Here is a 19,683-nt window from a genome sequence, read left to right as displayed (position 1 = left end):
TACAGAAGCAACACCACAAAGAAGCAACATACTCCAGGAGTGTGCCTCGGCCGGTGTGGCAGACTGATGTTTGTCTGCTTCCTTCATAGACTTAATTCCAGGATCCTTCATGTTGGACAGAGTCAGGATACGTGGATAATGGGGTAGGAACTTGGGCACGCGTAGCTGCCTGAATTGATGCTGGGATCCTGTGCTTGCCGCCTATGTGTTATCGTCTTGTAGACCTGACTTTACAGAGGAGTAAAACTCTTCCAGGCAAGAGGGCATTCAGCAGGAATCTAGGGTGAAACTAATTCCTTGATGAACTTGGGGTCAGGGGTGAGGGTGGGGAGTGGTGGGGGTGTGGTAAGGGTGGGTGCCACAGGCCGGGAGGGAAGGAGTTGGGGGGCGCATTGGAAAGCCTCATTTTCATGTCCTAAGACTTCCACACCCATTTCTCAGTTCTACTGATGTGAGTTTGTCTTCTTTTCTTTTTCTTTTGTTTTTTTTTTTTTTTGAAACAGGGTTTCTCTGTGTAGTCTTGGCTGTCCTGGACTCGTTTTGTAGACCAGGCTGGTCTTGAACTCTGCCTCTGCCTTCCGGAATGCTGGGATTGCACCACTGCACCAGGCTTGGACTTGTTTCCTTGTGACCCTTGCATTACTTCCGCAAAGGGAAAATGAACTTCTGCTTATCGCATAAATAAAACTGGCAGAGGCTATTCCTAACGTTCACGCAAAGGCTTTCACTCATCTCAGTGAGAGGCTACAGTATCAAGAAAGAATTAGTGCCCTCCCAGGCATCAAGTTTGTCCCGTGTGTGTCCTGGGTCCTGTCCTTCTGGCTACAGGATGGGAAATAATCACAACCCAGGGAAACCAGCAGGACTGTCGCAGCTCCATCCCTAACTCTTACCGCTCGCTCACAGAACTCTGTGTCATTTTCTCACAGGCCCATCCCGTGGGAGCAGCTAGGCTCCAAATGGTGGTTGCTTTATCACGGAGGAATTAATTGTGTTCCCGGACACCGGAATGAGTTTATCTGAAGATGACTGTGAACCTGCCCCTTGACCCTTCTGTCCTTCGGTATAAACAATCTCGTTCTTTTAACCTTTCCTTCATAAGCTACGCTGTTTCCAGCTCTTTAGTATCCTCACAAGCCTTCTTGGAGCCTCTCTCAGCCCCATCTTCCCTCTTTAATTACAGAGTTCAAACACAATATTCCAGGAAGCGCTCGAGCAGCTCCGGATAAAATGGAAAAGCTTATCTCAAGATTCTTTGGTGCTCTGGTTCTTGCGGCCTGCCTGGGGTCACGGTCACACAATGTTGTCTTTGAAAGTAACTGCTTACAAACACCCCATGACCAGCTTTCTTTGCTGGGAGCAGAGGCTTTGGGGGCTGGGGATGGTGCAGACCCAGTCAAGATGTTACAGCCTGGCTGCCAAGCAGGAATCAAGAGCCCATGTGTACAGTTAGGGCTGTGTTGCTGGGCAGACCTTGGCTCTAGGCTCCTGGGTCCTGTTTTCCAGACATGCACCTCTTAGAAAGCAGCTTTTCCTGGGGGAGAGGGGAGGTGAGGGGGAGAGACAGGGGGAAGGGAAGGAGGGGAAACTGCGATTGAGAGAGAGAGGGCGAGGGAGAGGCGCGGGGTGGAGGGTGGGGGGTGGGGGGGAAGAGAGAGAGAGAGAGAAGAAACATCTTTCCCAAAACTTTTGCCTATTTTTTCTATCCAAAATGAAAAAGAGCCCAGCATCAAAATTCACCTTGGCCTGAAACTATCTTGTCAGTGTGAGTTTCTCTCGGGAATCTGGATTTGAAATTCTTTTACCCCCAAGTGTTCACTGTGAAGAGATTGTGAAACGGCAGCAAGTGGATATATTATCATGCATCGTCACACCCACCCACCCACCCACCCACCCATCCACACAGCCACCCACCCACCCACACAGCCACCCACACAGCCACAAAGCCACCCACCCACCCACCCACACAGCCACCCACCCACACAGCCACTCACCCACCCACCCATCCACCTACCCACCCATCCACACAGCCACTCACCCACCCACACACACAGCCACCCACCCACCCACACACACAGCCACTCACCCACCCACCCACACAGCCACCCACACAGCCACATAGCCACCCACCCACCCACCCACACAGCCACTCACCCACCCACCCATCCACCCACCCACCCATCCACACAGCCACTCACCCACCCACACAGCCACCCACCCACCCACCTATCCACACAGCCACCCACACAGCCACATAGCCACCCACCCACCCACCCACACAGCCACCCACACAGCCACACACACAGCCACTCACCCACCCACCCACACAGCCACCCACACAGCCACATAGCCACCCACCCACCCACACACACAGCCACCCACCCACCCACACACACAGCCACTCACCCACCCACCCACACAGCCACCCACACAGCCACATAGCCACCCACCCACCCACCCATCCACACACCCACACAGCCACCACACAGCCACCCACCCACCTACACAGCCACCCACACAGCCACATAGCCACCTACCCACCCACCCACCCACACAGCCACCCACACAGCCACATAGCCACCCACCCACCCACCCACCCACACAGCCACCCACACAGCCACATAGCCACCCACCCACCCACCCACCCACACAGCCACCCACACAGCCACATAGCCACCCACCCACCCACCCACACAGCCACACAGCCACCCACCCACACAGCCACTCACCCACCCACCCATCCACACAGCCACTCACCCACCCACACAGCCACATAGCCACCCACCCACCCACCCACACAGCCACCCACCCACCCATCCACACAGCCACCCACACAGCCACATAGCCACCCACCCACCCACCCACACAGCCACCCACCCACTCACATAACCACCCACCCACCCACCCACACAGCCACTCACCCACCCACTCACATAGCCACCCACCCACCCATCCACCCACCCACACACACAGCCACCCACCCACCCACACAGCCACTCACCCACCCACTCACATAGCCACCCACCCACCCATCCACCCACACACACACACAGCCACCCACCCACACACACAGCCACCCCCACACACACACAGCCACCCACCCACCCATCCACAAAGCCGCTCACCCACCCACCCACCCACCCACACAGCCACTCACCCACCCACCAACCCACTTATCCATTTATTTAATTTCATTATCTGTCTGTCATTTATCATTCAGTCTATCTATCATCTCTCTGTATTAGTCATTTAGTCTGTCATCTATCCTTCCTTTATCGATCCTGTGTTCTATCAGAGTGGCATTGACTCTCTCACAGGGGTCACCTAAGACCATTGGGAAATATACACATTTACCCTACAGCTTATAATGGTACCAAAATTAAAGTTACGAAATAGCAACAAAAATAATTTTGTGGTTGGCAGTCACCACAACATGGGGTGGTTATATTAAACCCTATTAAAGGGTTATAGCATTAGGAAGGTTGAAAGCCTCTGTTCTTTCTTTCTTTCTTTCTCTATCTATATCTATCTATCCATCTATCTACCTATCTATCTCTGTGGTCCTTGGCTCCAGCCGACCAGGTATTCTAATTCAAGATAAGGATGGTCACTTGTAACAGCAGCCAGGCTAAAGGAGGCAGAGGGGAGAAGGGGGCAGGGATTATAACATGGTAGGCAGATAGGTATACCTGCTAGGGTGGAGCCACGGATCACGGAGAGAAGCTGTGTCTTCTGCTCACTCTTGTCTTTGTCCTCCTCCATCCTCAGCAGGGCTCTGAAGTACCTGCTGTATTCTCCTAGGCCCTTGCTCAGTCTTGGGGTTAAGACAACAGGACGGCAGTCCCTCTACTCCGCATGCTTCGTAGTTTGGTCAGAGGACCCAGACTTACGAAGAGAGAACTGGACCAAAGTGTTCAGATGTTGTTCCAAATATTGGGTGAGAAGATCGGAGAGTGATCCGTGTACCCAAAAGTGGAAAGGCTTCCTAGAGGACAAGAATGTCTTTCTTTCTGTGACTAGCCCACATTCTTCCTTGTCAACCTGCAGTGTCATGTGATCCAAGATATGATGGAAGTAGAATATCTTTTCCTCCGGATCCATCTTCTGGTTGTGTTTCGCATTCTCACCCAGCCCCTGAAGAGCCAGCTTTTGACTTTGTAGCCCAGACAATTTTGACGTCAAGCACATACTGTAGCCAGTAGGTGCCCTCAGATATGTGTAGAGGGTGCGGCTGGGCTACTCTGCAACTGGGACAAAACACCCAAGAAAATAATTTCACAGAGGATCCATTTTGGCTCAGTCTCAGAAGCTTCATCTCATAGAAAGCTGGCTCCATTGCTTTGAGCACAGGGAAGAGGACCACAAAGGAGGAGTGCTCTTACCCATAGGGACCAGAAAGCAGGTCGTACTGAAGGGCTTCCTCCTTCTCCTTCGTTTGCTTTCATCCTAGACAGTGAGTCCATCCAGGGTGAGGATGCATTTCCTTGGTTGCTGTCATTGTGGGAAAATGCTCTCACCGACGTACCCAGAAGTATACTTTACCTATTCCCTAGGCTCCTCTCAGTCCAATCCTGCTGACACTCTAGATGAGCCATCATAGCGAGTGTATGCACATCTGTGTCCTGGAGGAGGTTGGCTATGTGATGAAATCACCCAGTCCTCCTTACTGAGACATGGTAGGAGAAGTGGGAAACCTCCTTATAAGAAACCAAGACGCGTGAGCTTTTTCTATGCACTGATACCAAATATAAATAAAATTTGAGACAGGGTTTCTCTGTGTAGCCTTGGCTGTCCTGGACTTGCTTTGTAGACCAGGCTGGCCTCGAACTCAGAGTCATCCTCCTACCTCTGCCTCCCAAGAGCTGGGTCAACTGCACTTTTGTCTATTTGTCTTGTGCTTTTGTCTCTTTTCTCTTTACAATGATTTATTACGTTAATATTATTTTTATATTTAGAATGTGTCTTAACTATTAGACCATAAGGTCCTTGGGAGAAAGGACCAAGCCTTGAACATCTGACCCAACTTTATTTCTATTTCTATTGGCCTTCACTCACTCATTTGTTAAGTGAATGGACAGCTTTCTCATTTGAAATAAGAATTCCGTAGCTGTTTGCTGAGCAAATAAGCGCATATGTGCAGGTGGATCCAGGGTTCTTTGGTTACAATGGGTAATTCTTCTCCATTATTGGGCTTCAAAGAGGGTAGCAGTCCACAAGAGGTCACATTCGAGATGTCTTCAGTGACTGGGGCACAACTGACAAGGCTGAAGTCAGTCCCTAGCCAAAGCAATTCTCCCGTGATGGACACAGGACTGAACATGATTGTACCCGGAAACATCCATCTGTTTCTGTGTCTTTCTAATGCATGTTCATTGTTCTTATTATTAGAATATGATTTCTGCATGAAGCCAGAAGTGATTTGTTCTGATTCTTGGTGGATGGTGACAAACTGTGCATGTTGGGGCATTCCAGCATGATGACAAATGCCCTTTGTACTGTTGGAATTGCTTTCCTAACCCAGCATGACTCCTGCATGGTGAACCTGCATTCACAGTGCATCTTCTAGAAGACACTCATGCTCAACTATATCCAGCCCCTCCGTGTGCCGTCTCTGGGCGCTGTGAATGGGAACACACATTACTTTATTACACACGCTCGTTCTCTTTTTATATATTACAGCCAGGCAATTACATTGATTTCTTACAAAGTTATGTATGAGGGTGGTTGTATTAGCCATGTATTTCATTTCAAGATAGTGAAAAATTGAGTGATCTTTGTATTAATACCAGGCAGAGGGCTGAGAGCATCGGGAATGCTTCTGGTCTGGCTGCTGCGGAAACATGTCACTTTCACTGCCCTTCAACAGCGTGTCTCCTCTATATTTTCCCCAGCATCCTTCCCGCCCTACTTAGACCCCTGCTCCTTATTTGGGGCCTTTGTTCTTCTGAGACATAAGAATGAAACCAACACTGGTCACGAGGCTAGAATTAGCTGGCTGGGCAGAGGAGGTCAAATAAGGCAAGAGACATTGTCAGGAAACATGGCTGATTATCTCAACTCTCGGGGAAACTTCCGGTCATATCCTGGTCTCACAATCAGAGGCATGTCTGCACCCAACCCAGGGGCCCCGCACCTACAAAACGCCACTCCTTCCCTAATCCTGGCTTAAAGCCCCTACCCTGTAAGCCAGGACTGCTCTGATGTGGGCCTTGGTTTACTTTTGTGGATGGCGGCTTTTGAGGTAACACTTCACGGCTGCAAATCCAAGGCCTGGCACCCACAGAGCTAAGACCCACAAGTGCTTGTCTAAGGTTTTGGAAGCCCCAGAGCTGTGTATTCTCTTCCTTTGGGAGGTGACCTTGGAGAGATCTGGGCCAGAGCTCCAGAGGGCTAAAGCCATCACAGACACTCTCACAGGGATTCCAAGCAGGACTGCCTCCAAAGTGTGCTTCTCCAAGGCCAGCTAAAACCAGACTCTGGAGTCAGATTGTTTTATCCAGGGGCAGTTCTCTGTAACAGAGGCCAAGACTCTGATTGTTCTCTAAGCCTCAATCTCCAGGCTAGTGGAAATGGGTCAGTGACAGCAAATCTTCATAGACTCCTCAAGGGGATGAAATGAGGGGACCAAAGGAAATCCCTTAGCACAAAAACCAGCCCCGAGGCATGGGGCAGGTGAACACTTCTGTTACTGTTAGGAACTGGCATGCTATTGGCACCTTGAAAATCACATTTCTGAGTTAAACAGTGAAGCGCTCTTTGCAGCATAGAAAACTGGTCAAGTTCTTGGGCCTGAACTTCCCAGCTTCAAATCCTGGTCCCCAAACTTACATCCTGGGCCCATTCAGCCCAGCTTACTAACACTTCTTTCTACATTTGTAAAGTAGTAATATCTCTCTGCCTTGTGGGGTTATTGTAAGGAGTTCGCATTTGTTCAGGGTTTAGCACAGTACCCAACACTATTACAGCGCTGTGACTTGAACTTAACGTAGCTAAGAGGAATGACATTAAACTTCTGCTCTTCCTGTCTTTTTCCTCCAGAATGCTAGGGTTATAGGCATGTGCCACCAAGTCCAGTATATGTAGTGCTAGAAATTGAACCCAGGCCTTGGTCCATGCTAAGCATGCACTCAACCAACTAAGCTATAGCCCCCAGCTCAAACAAAATATCTCTTTGCATTATATTAAATAGTATTAGTTGGGCTGAAGAGATGGCTCAGTGTTTAAGAGCACTGGCTGTTCTTCCGGAGGACCCAGGTTCAATGCCCAGCACCCACATGGCAGCTCACAACTGTCTGTAACTCCAGTTCCAGAGGATCTGGCACTGGACATACACTAATGTAAAAACATCAGTGCACATAATGATGATAATGATAAAAATAAATAACTTTTTAAAAAGCTGTGTTAGTGTCTCCTCTTTGCAACTAATGCCTTCAGAGGTGGGGGCCCTTTCATTTAAAAAAATAATTAATTTGATTTTATTTTATGTGCATTGGTGCGAGGGTATCAGATCCCTTGAAACTAGAGTTACAGATAGATGTGACCTGCCATGTGGGTGCTGGGAATCAGACCTGGGTCCTCTACAAGAGCAGACAATGTTCCTAAGCACTGAACCACCTCTCCAGCCCCGTAGGACCCTTCTTAACCTGCACCGACTCTGCCACACAGTGGCTGGACGCTCAAGGCTCAATGAATGAATGGTACTGACAGTCAGAAAGGAAAACAAGGAAAGAAAGGAAAAGAATGACCGGGGAGACGAACAGGGATTCCTTGGGCTGAGAACAGCACCCCTGGCTTGCTATGGGGCCCGGGTGGCTCTTGTCTCTAAGTAGAAGAGTTAACCGAAGCACCTAAGGCCCTGTCCTTGGTGGCAGCTAAGCTGCCAACAAGCGGCCAGACTGTCCAGTTACTAACCAAGGCTGACACTGTGGCATGAACAAAGGAGCCTGTGGTCTCGGACTGCCGTCTGGCACCTTGCAGGAAGTGCAGCCAAGTGTGAAACACACCTGTCCTCTCTGGCCTTTTAACTGGCAGGGATTTAATTGCTATGTGGTGGGAGAGATGGGCGGTCCAGGCTTTGAAAAGGCCAGGGGATTAATTGTGTGTTAATGGATGGATGTGCAGGGGTTCCAAGAAGCACAACAGGGAGAGGGGTGGGGGGCAGGGGCATGTTCAGTCCTCCCCGGCTCTTTATGTGCCCCTGCCGTATGCCTTTTTGGAAACCAGATGGCCTGGGCTGAAATGAAAACAAATTTACTTGGGGAAGAGCAGCCTTAGAGCAGGCCTCTCATGTGGCGTGACCCCAGGGGACAGGTTTGCGTTCTAGAGCTGTTCTTCATTGCTTGCATTTTACAGAGTGACTTTCTACCCTTTAGTCAGAGCGTTCGGGGCCTTCCAGAGTTGGGGCATTTCAGCCCCACCTCCTCAGGCCTCGTTGTTTTCGTTCAATCTAGGCTACATGCACCTGGCCTCTGCACAAATATCCTCTTCCGTCTCGTTATGCAGCACCCCGCTCAAAAGCTAGCTCTGCCCGGTGCCCCTTAGATTTCCTTAGCCTGGACCATTTTCAGAGTCTCAGTGTGCTGCAGTGGTTTGAATTAGAACATCACCCTCATAGGCGTAGACTCCTGCAGTGAACACTCGGCGCCCAGTAGGTGGCGCTGTTTCGGAAGGTCTAGGAGGTGTGGCCTTGCTGGAGGAAGTACATCATTGTGGGCAGGCTTTGAGAGTTTCGAGACTTGCACCACTTCCTGTTTGTTCTCGCGCTGCTTCATCCCTGGGGTAGTCATACTAGCTCTCTCTGTTTCCTGCTTTACCCATCATGCCTACTGATCGTTGCCACGCCTCCCTGCCATGACTGACTCTTAAAACTCTGGGGCACTTAAGTCCAAATACAAAATTTCTTCTATAAACTGCTATGGTCACGGTATTTTTTTTTTTTTTTTTCCTACGAGACACTAGTTCTCTGTGTAGCCTTGACTGTCTAGACTTGCTTTGTAGACCAGGCTGACCTCAAACTCACAGACATCCGCCTTCCTCTGCCGCCCAAGTGCTGGGATTAAAGGCGTGCACCACCACGCCCGGCTGGTCACAGTATTTTATCACAGCAATAGTGAAGTGACGAACAAAGTGCCTAGTGTGTTTTCTTTCCTTGTACAAACTATGAGAACACACTTCAGGGAGAATATTTGAATTATGACAATTTACAATTATTTTTTCTGATCAAATTATAGACTACTTGGATACATTGTTTATAATTGAACATGTTTTGGCAGGTCATTGTATGAGAAATGCAATTCTACTGAGTGTTTTCAAAAATAAAATGGAATGAATTATTAAACCTTACCATTGCTATAGGTAATAAATATTAGTAATTTTGACTTTAAAGTTTTGTAATATGCTGGCAGAAAATCAATTGTTTTGATTATTCCTCTGTTGTGGTAAAATACCATGACCAAGGCAACTGATAGACGACTTACTTGGTTTTATAGCTCCAGAGGGGTAAGAGTTCTTCATGGCAGGGAGTCAGGAAGCGGCAGAGAGAAAGAGTGAACTGAAGTGTCAAGTCTTTACACTCTCAAAGCTCACCTCCAGGGACATACTTCCTCCAGCAAGGCCACGCCTCCTAACTTCCTCAGATAGCAACTGGCAACCAAGTGCCCAGACACATGAGCCATCCATGTGCGAACTATCACAACAGTGTTTTCATTATTCTTGGTTATTTATTTATTTATTTATTTATTTATTTATTTATTTATTTATTTATCTACCTGTGTTTCTGTGTCTGTGTGTATGCGTGTGTGTGCATGTGTGTATATGTACGGGGCAGAAGGATAGGTGTGTGTATCTGTGTGTGTCTGTGTGTATGTGTGTGTGTGTAGGACTTGATTTTCTCCTCCTACCATGTGGGTCCTGGAGATGGAACTCTGGTCATTAGGCTTCGTGGGAGGTGCTAAGCCATCTTGCCAGCTATTTTTTGTTTTTAATTTTGTTAAGTGTCTTAGCTCTGTAAACACCTGTAGAGCCGCTGATCCCAGACTCTAGCTTTTAAAGGGATAGAGTCATGATTCCAGAAGAAATGGTTTTTCACCTATACAAATATCCCCCCCAAAAAATGGTTTTTAAATGTGTCTTCTATAAGCCCAGGTGTCTCTGAACCTCTTGTGGAAAACTAATTTTATAAAATCACATTCAGTCTTTGATCCAATATCCAGCTACTAAGCTAAAGACAGAAATACACAGGACACAGTCACAATCAAAGAGACAATACAATTGTTAACTTGTAAGCAGCAAATAATATATTGTGGGAATGCAGAAATCCAAATGTAAGGAGACATTTTACGCACTCATATTAGTACTTACAATGCAGACTTTATGTCATGGTGGATTAAGAGCACACAGGTGGGAGAAGGAACAGAGCATTTGAAAGAGAAAATGGCAAGGTTGACAATGTGATACTAAATATTTAGATTAAGTATTTAAATATTATGCCACCGTTGTTTGTGCAATCACGCAAAGCAGAATCCCTAAAGGAGTCACGCTGTGGTGGAACTTTTCTTTGACAGAGCAGTGTAAGGTACTGTAGGCCATGGACAAAGGCTCTGTCTGACCAATATGGCGGTTACGCCTGGACGGGGCCATTCACCTGGTACCCTGGTTGGTGGAAGCGCTTTGTGGGGCTGAAGCACAAAACTTCATCTGTCAAGGAGTGAGGAGTGGACAAGTATCGAGTCTATGGCACTGGCTTACAAAGAGATGAAAAGTAAAACCCCCCTAAAGGAACACAGCGAACATGAACACATGACTACAGGAAATGTCCAGCAGACCCTGGACACCCAAGCAGGTGTCACATTAGAGAAAGCCTGGTGACACAGGCCCAGGAGTACAGAGTTCACCCCACAGAGGAACAATTTTAAAACTCCAGATATTCACACATGGCCACCAGGCGTTTCACTGCATCCATCCACCAGCCATCTTTTAAAAAACGTAATATCCTGATTTAAGTTACCAACTTTAAAGCACAAGTGTATCTATTTTAAAAAGAAGGTGTATATCACCACTGTAAATAAGCAATTGGTAACCTTTGTCCTTCACAGAGGTTAGTGGGGGAAAAAAAAACATAAGGAAAGAAAATGAAAGGAAAACAAGATCACTTCATCCTGGTTGTATATTATGGACCGTAGCCAGCACCTTCGCCTCTATCCTGCCATAAAGCCATAAACTCATAATGTGTGAGCACTCATTGGTCTTTCACATTTAAAAAGAGACAGGAAGGCAGAGATAAGAATCTCTAATGGCAGAGTCACCTTTCCTTCAGACCTGGCCATTTGTTTAGCTGACATGGGCAACAGCTTCAGTCACAAGTGCCACTGTGTATGTTAGGCCTGGCGCATCATTGAAGCCTCTCACTTACCAGGGCTATGGTGAAGGTTGGGTGAGTCTGTGTGGTGGGTGTGTTCTGGATCATAATCAGAGGCTCCTAAGGGCCTCTGGCTAAACCTAGGATCTAGAATGTTCCTAAAGGCTTGGTGGTAGACCCTCTCTGAGGTGGGGTCTTGAGGAGATAAGTCAGGCCATTGCGGGATGTCTCCACACAGAAGATATTAAAGCTCACGCCATTTCCTGTCCCTCTTTCCTTCCAGCCACCATGAGGAGAGGAGGTTTCCTCTGCCACACACTCCTGCCATGACAGGCTGTGCCACAGTGCCTCAGGGCCAGCTGGCCATGGATGAAACCCCTCAGAGTAAATACTAACAGAAGCTCTTCCTGTTTCATACTGACTTATCTCGGTCTGGTACAGTGTTTGGAAGCTGGCATATATATGATAGACAAACTTTTGGTATATCTTTTACATGCATGACTTCATGATCTTCTTAGCAGCCCGGTAGGGTCAGAACTATCATTGCAGATGACAAAGGAAAGGCTGGAGAGTGCCACACCCGTTGCCCATGCTAGCAGCTTCCAGCCAATAAACTAGAACCAGACGTCAGCTCAAACTTCTTTGGCTATTATAGTGCTCTCAGGATCAGCTCTGCTAACCTCTTCCGTTCTGATACATTCTAGTATTTGCCTGTTTTGCTCTTTTTTTGTCATAACCTTTTCCTCTTTAAGAAGCTTTAATTATTTTTGTATCTCTAGATTTACTTTGAGAATTCCAAACATGCATATAATCTCCACCATATTATCTCCTCCCACCTCCCCAGCTCCTCCTGGAACTCCTCCCCGTCTCCCCGCAGCCCATCCCCCACCCACATATGCATCAAATTCACATTCGTGCCCTGCCCCCAATCTACCAAATCCAATTAGTGTTGCCTATATACCCACGGGAATGAGCCTATCCACTGAGACATGGGCAATTTACCGGGAACCACACCCCTAAACAAAACTTATTTTCCCTCCACTGGCAGCCAGCAACTGTCAATAGCTCCTCAGCTAGGGCTTGAGATTTTGCGGCCCCTCCCTCATCCATGCTGGCATGCTGACTGGATTGGTCTTGTGCAGGCAGCCACAGGTGCTGTAAGCTCGTGGGTGCAGCCGTTTTACCGTGTCTGGAAGACGCTGTTTCACCTCACTTTCCCTGATCTCTGGGTCTTAGAGCTTTCCCATCCACTCTTCTGTACCGCGATGATCCCTGTGCCTTGGGAGAAAGAGTGTAATATAAATGTCCCTTTATTCCCAAGGCCGTCACAGACACTTGCTCTCTGCACTGCAACTGTGGCAGTGTCTTGATTAACCACTGTCCACTGCACCAAAATGCCTCTCTGATGAGGACGGCAAGCTGTACCCATCTGCGCTTGTGCGCGCACACACATTTAACCAAGGTGGGGGGGGAGAGACAGAGAGACAGAGAGAGAGAGACACACAGAGAGAGATACAGAGAGAGACAGAGACAGACAGAGACAGAGACAGAGAAACAGAGAGAGATGGAGAGAGACAGAGACAGACAGAGAAAGGCAGAGAAAGAGAAAGAGAGACAGAGAGACAGACAGAGACAGACAGACACAGAGAGACAGAAAGACAGACAGAGACAGAGAAACAGAGACAGACAGAGACAGAGACAGAGAGAGAAGAGAAGAGACACACAGAGAGAAATTTTATTGAATGCATGAGTAGTACGGCCACCATTATTAAGGGGAAAGTAGGGGAGAAAAGTACCCAAATCTGCTCATCACTGGTTGGCTGTAATTACTTGATTCTGTACTAAGTTCATTGTTAAAGCCACCTGAAGAAGAAGAAGGGCATCTAATCACTTTAGCACAGTGGGTGGGAGGTGGCAAGTTTTAAAGCACACGGTTGAACCTATTACCTCCTTCCTGAGGGTTACCTGAACAAATCCGGAACGGAGGGACAGACTGGTTTTATCTAATGCACCTCAAGAAGCATTTGGCTTATCACGTCTTTGTCGTCCCGGTGTCTAGTGCTAAGAGCAAGGAGGAAGTGCTGCGGGGGAAGTAAGCACCCTGCTGCCCAGAGGAGATATCCATCCTGACCTAACCTCCAGCTGCCTCCGGAATTCTATTTTAATGTTCCTGATCCCTGAACCCAAGGCCTCATCTGTTTCTTTGCTTGAGAGAGATCCCTATTAAAAAAGCTAACCAAGAGCGCACCAATCTATCACAGAGACTTCAGCAGAGAAGCTGCAGAGATGGGTCAGTAACCAGGAGCACTTACTGCTCTGTCAGGATCCTGGATCTGTCCCCAGCACCTCCATGGCAGCTCACAACTGTCTGTAACTCCAGCTCCAGAGGATCCCCAGCCCTTTTCTGGTCTCCACTGACACCATGAATGTACCTGGGTCACCACATTAAAACAAACAGAAACTTAAAAAACCCCTCAACATATGTGTAAACATGTTTGCACATAGATGACTAATCTCGCCCCACCCCCAACCCGCTCCCTCTGAAGTGGGTCTTGTTTAGCCCTGGTTGACCTTGAACTCACTATTTAGCCAGGTTGACTTTGAAGTTCTAACTCTTCTGCTTCCCCCATGAGTAGTGTGTTTTCAAGCAGGGGTTACCCTGCTGGGTTTATGGGGTACTGGGAATCTATCCCAGGGCTTCCTGCGTGCCAGGCAAGCACCCTACCAGCTGAACTACATGTGCAGTCCTTCCTTTTCCATTTCAGTAGGTTTCCTGATCTGTCTTCAGGAGGCCACAGACATGTTAAATGATTCCTGAAAGGAGCTGAAGGGGCCCCACCCCTGTTGGAAACCTGAGTTTTCCTTTGCCCCTTGTTTTCAGTAAATCTGAATGTTCAGGCTATCAATTTCAAAGTGTGTGTGTGTGTCTCTGTGTGTGTGTGTCTGTGTGTCTGTGTGTGCATGTATGTGTGTGTGCACATATATGTGTGTATTTACAAATGAACTTAAATTCTTCTGAGAAGATGGACTGTAAATAAAACAACCAATGACTTAGTTAACAAAAAGAACGCACTCCAAGTGCCCTTGTTGGCTGCCCTCCATCATTTCCTGGATTGTGCGATCCCTGAACTCCTATGCGCACGCCTGAAAACATCTTCAATGTGTTTTTCTGAACCATTCCAGTGAGTGGTTTGCTTCCATTCTGTGGACGGAAAAAATCCCATAAAATCGAAGCTGTTGATCCTTGGTCCTTTTCCTGTCCCTCTGAGCTCTCTAGTCCATGTTAGCTTGACTTCCTTAACAGGGACTCTCTCGAAAGGATCAGGAACAGGACTCAGGGACAAAGGCTCAGAAGGGACTGGGAATCTCCAGGCCACTGAGCTGAAAGCAGAGGCCACTGGTTAGACAGGGGCCCTGGGTGTGTATGCCAAGAATGGAGCCACCCAGCTATCCCCAGACTGGGGCCAAGACAATCAGCTGTGAGGAACAGTCAGGATCACAATTTCTGTGTGACCTTTGGAATCAACCGGGCCCTTCCGTGCAGGCAAAGGGCTCCCTGCAAGCACACAGGTCACGCCTGGGCTCTTACTCCTGCTTTGTAAACACCAACCAACCGAATTCCAGTCTAATTTCCAATGGTAGCTGTAAAGCTTCAAACCTGGGACACTGGCAGAGGTGCCTATCTGGCATATCAACGTGTGCCTGGCCTCCAGGTTCTCCTAGCATCCCTAGGTCTCCACTTCTTACAGGGTGTGGTTAGCATACCTCGCCCTCTACTTTCCAGCCCAGGGGCTGGGCTGTCCTTCCCCCAGAGGCTCTTTTCTATATATATAATAGAGACATTTTGGTTATCTACTTTCTCTGCCCTCCACCACCTCCGTCCCCCTTTGGCCTCCTGTTCTATACTTGGTTCACCTTTCTCTCTTCCTCTCCCCTTCTCCCTGCATAGTTCAGGGTCATGATGACTCTGAACACTCCCAGATGTGTCTGCCTCTGGGTACATCTCCCTTTGTCTACAGTAAGCTTTTTCTTCTACCATACCTAGGAGCAGTCCTTTCCTTTCCTCTACCCTCCCCCTCGTCTCTCTCTCTCTCTCTCTCTCTCTCTCTCTCTCTCTCTCTCTCTCTTCATTTAGTAGCTGAGGCTGTTAAGTTGTTGATTGGTCTCTCTCAGGAAAGGTACCTGGTCCCAGGGCCTGAGGGAAAGATGCCTTCTTCCTCATGTTCCACACTCAGGAGTCCATCTTTCTCCAGATAGGGAAGGACTTGACTGACAAGAGCAGGAGCCTGGCTCCCCAACGCAGTGTCGTTGATAAATCATCCTAGGAACCATCAAAAAAAAAAAAAAAAAAAAATCAGATTTCCCTAAGACTTTGGGTTCCTGGCCAAATCCTAGGGCTGCATGGCGGTGATTGGCAGCTGCCATGGGCTATAATGTAAGGATCTTCTCTGGATGATCATTTTTTTTTCTAGTTCTATTTTGAATATCTCTCTATGCCATATCCAGCTGAAAGCTATTATGGACAAGCCCTTTAAAGCCCTTTAAACAATCTAGGTTGTGACGAACACTGACGGAACATATCACTCTTCAAGCCTTGGAAAGTGATGCCCAGACATTTCAGTCTTGGGTCCCCTCAAGTCTACAGATAATTGGGGCATTTGTGGCATGTGCAAGTGTCTTTGAGTATTTGCTATGAAATTTAAAATGGAAAAAAATTCAAAATTTACTTACCTAGGGAGCACAGAACTGAACATGTTTCCATTTACTTTTAACAAAAACTGCTATTTTCAACAACAGCAGCAAAAACAGCATATGTAATGAATCGCCTGGCTTCATATTTTCCTGCAAATCTCTTTGATGTCTGGATTGATAGAGGACAGCTGGGTGCTTGTGTTTGCCGCTTCCCTTTGTCGGCTGTGATATCACGAGCTCTGCAGGCTCTTGGAAGGGCTGTGTACCAACAAGATAGTGGGTCCCCAAAAGGCAAACACTACCCAAGCATTGCTATAAAATAGCATTGAATCTGTGGGTACCCTGAGAAGATTCTGGTACCCCAGGATCCCAGGGCCACATTTGGAGACCATTGCTCTGCTGTGTGTTATTCCTCCCCTAACAGTACAATGGGTTCCAGAAAACAAAGCCTTTGAGAAATCAGAGGTCATTGACAAGTCCCTTCTAGATAGCCCAATGAACCAATGTGTCTTCCATCAGCATTTAATTCAACTCTTTACGCTGCAGAGCGCAGTTCTCTTCTCTTCCACCCTTTTAAACTTTGGAACATCTGACTTATACCCTTTAGGGTGCAGCACACAGCACCAAGTGACTGGCTTTCTCAGTCCCAGAAAGGACTCAGACTGGTCCACCTGACTGGCTCACCTGAGGACGTTCTCCTGTGGTTAAATCAGGATCAGGGTCAGTACTATGGTTGGACTCACTTGAGTGGGGTGATCCCCACTTGACCAAGTAACAATGGCCATGGGGTCAGGGTCACATGGAATCCAGGTTTAAAGTGAGCTGGGTAGCAGTTGTCTGCAGCTGGCACCATCAGGTGGCTCATGCTTGAGATTTCTGTGTGTACGTGTGTCCTTGTGTGAGGAGGATTAAGAGCAGTCAGGTAAATCTAGAATCATCTACTAAGCTGTTTGTCAACTCTCCCTCATCATTCTTTCCAATTTCCTCTTCAGTCATGCCACCTGGTCACTCAGCAAGGCCCTTACATTCCCCTCCTTTGGTCAACCTGACTCCCCTTCTTGCCACAGACTCTCTGGGATAGCCAGTTGCCCCATGACCTTTGAAGATTCTAAACGGCAGCACCCAACCCCCTACTCCTAGCCTCCAGGAGCGTTCCCCCATCTAACATCCTATTGATAGCAGCTATCTCCTCCAAGGGCAGGAGTTCCTGGAATTTATAAATGATGAGAACAAAAGAAAAGAGCTGAGGAACAGTCTTTAGCACCCCTCCTCAAGGGTGTTCAAGAAAGCCTCGGGGGCTCTGTGCTGTTGTCAATCTCCCCATGCCATCTGTGCCTTTTGTTTGTAATACAGTTGATTAAAATCTGCTTTATTTACCCTAGCTGTTTCAAGTTCAATAATAAGGGGAAATTAGCTCCAGGACTTCCATGGCAGACTCAATGGCCTGAATCCAAGCAGCATCCTTCCTCTTCAAGTCTTCCCACAGAGCACCACATCCTTGCCTGAAACCAGCAAGGCTGGGCTCTTTCTCCTGTAACCTCTCGGGAACTGAAGCTGATCCCAAAGGTCACACACCAATAGTACAGCAGCCGGTTACACTCTAGTAAAATTCAGCACGAGTCAGGGAAAGGAGTGTTTGCCAAACCTTCATGGCCCAGGCCTGTGGTCTCAACTCCCCAGGAGGCTGAGGCAGAAAAACCACAAATTCAAAACCTGCCTGGGTTATAGCGTGAGTTTAAGGCCAGCTTTAGCAACTTAGTAAGACCTGGTCTCAAAATAAAATGTTTTAAAAAAAGAACTGGAGATGTAGTGCTTGGGTATCTTCCAAGCATGGGCCATAAATTTAATCCCTGGACTGCATAACTACAAAACAAAAACAAAACAAACAAACAAATGAACAAAATCAATGGAGTGAGCATTACAAATCACTCAGTAGTGAGGAACAATTAAAACCACTATTGACCTTGATGTCAGCAAGGTTACATAGACACAGGGCAGTGTGTGCTGTTGTTATTATGACCTTAAGGCAAAACTGAGGCTCAGACAGGCCAATTTCTTTCTCCAGTTAGAGTAAGCATAAGCTTCCAAGACTAAGAATTCCATGATGAATGCACGATGTACACGTGCCCTTCAGGTCAGAGACAAAGGGAAAGTCAAATGACTGTCACTGTAGCACAAGGTGTTGCCTCTGGGCCACACTGTCTTCTGAACTTGCAACTGTCCTGTCCATGTTTTACCTCAGCACTGAGGGTCAAAGCTTGGAGCCTGGCATCCCTAGCGTCCGAGGCTTGGCCACCTGTCCTCAAAAGGCTGGTTAAAGAGACAAGTAATCACTAGAGTTTTTGATCTTAGCCATTCTGATGGGTGTAAGATGGAATCTCAGTGTCGTTTTGATTTGCAATTCTCTGATGACTAACGAGGACGAGCATTTCTTTAAGTGTTTCTCGGCCATTTGATATTCCTCTGTTGAGAATTCTCTGTTTAGTTCCAAGCCCCATTTCGCAATTGGGTTGTTTGGTTTTGCGGTGTTTAATTTCTTGAGTTCTTTATATATTTTGGATATTAGACCTTTGTCACATGCAGGGTTGGTGAAGATCTTTTCCCAGTCTGTAAGCTGTCGCTTTGTTCTGCTGACAGTGTCTCCTGCCGTACAGAAGCTTCTGAGCCTCATGAGGTTCCATTTATTAATTGTTGACGTTAAGGCCTGGGCTGTTGGTGTACTGTTCAGGAAGTTGTCTCCTATGCTTATGTGTTCCAGGCTCTTCCCCACTTTTCCCTCTAACTGAATTAATGTTGGCGAGGATGTGGAGAGAGAGGAACACTCCTTCATTGCTGGTGGGAATGCAAACTAGTACTACCACTTTGGAAAGCTATCTGGCACTTTCTCAGAAAAATGGGAATAGGGCTTCCTCAAGACCCAGCTATCCCACTCCTTGGAATACACCCAGAAAATGCCCTACCACACAACAGGGACATATGCTCAACCATGTTCAAAGCTGCTTTATTCATAATAGCCAGAACATGGAAACAGCCTAAGTGTCCCTCAGTAGAAGAATGAACTAAGAAATTGTGGTACATTTACACTATGGAATACTACTCAGCTATTAAAAACAAGGAATTCCCAAAATTTGTGGACAAATGGATTGAACTAGAAATTATCATAATGTGTGAGTTCAACCAGAAGCAAAAAGAGACAAATGGTATATACTCACTTATATCGAGACACTAGTCCAAGGGGTACATCCCCATGAAAAACTTTACTTACCAGGAAAGTGGGTCAGAGGGGAAGACATCCTATTGAGACTTTAGGTGAGAGTAGCATGGAAGAATGGGGAAATAGAAGGATCCAGAGGGTCCTGGAAACCTACAAGAAGAACTTTATGACAGACAGATCTGGGTCCTGGGGTCCTCCTCAAAGTAAGGCACCAGCCAAGGAGAATATAGGCAATAAACTTCGAACCCCTACCAAGACCTAGCCGATGAACATGATATTCTCCACCGTTGAGTGGAGAGTGAGATCTGACTCTCACATGAACTCTGGTGCCCCTTTTCTGACCACGTCCCCTGGATGGGGAGGCCTGGCGGCACTCAGAGGAAGGATGGCAGGTTACCAAGAAGAGACTCGATACTCTAAG

Source organism: Acomys russatus, chromosome 28 (genome assembly GCF_903995435.1).
Source record: "Acomys russatus chromosome 28, mAcoRus1.1, whole genome shotgun sequence".
Classification (NCBI taxonomy): domain Eukaryota; kingdom Metazoa; phylum Chordata; class Mammalia; order Rodentia; family Muridae; genus Acomys; species Acomys russatus.
Note: the sequence above shows the minus strand (reverse complement) of the source record.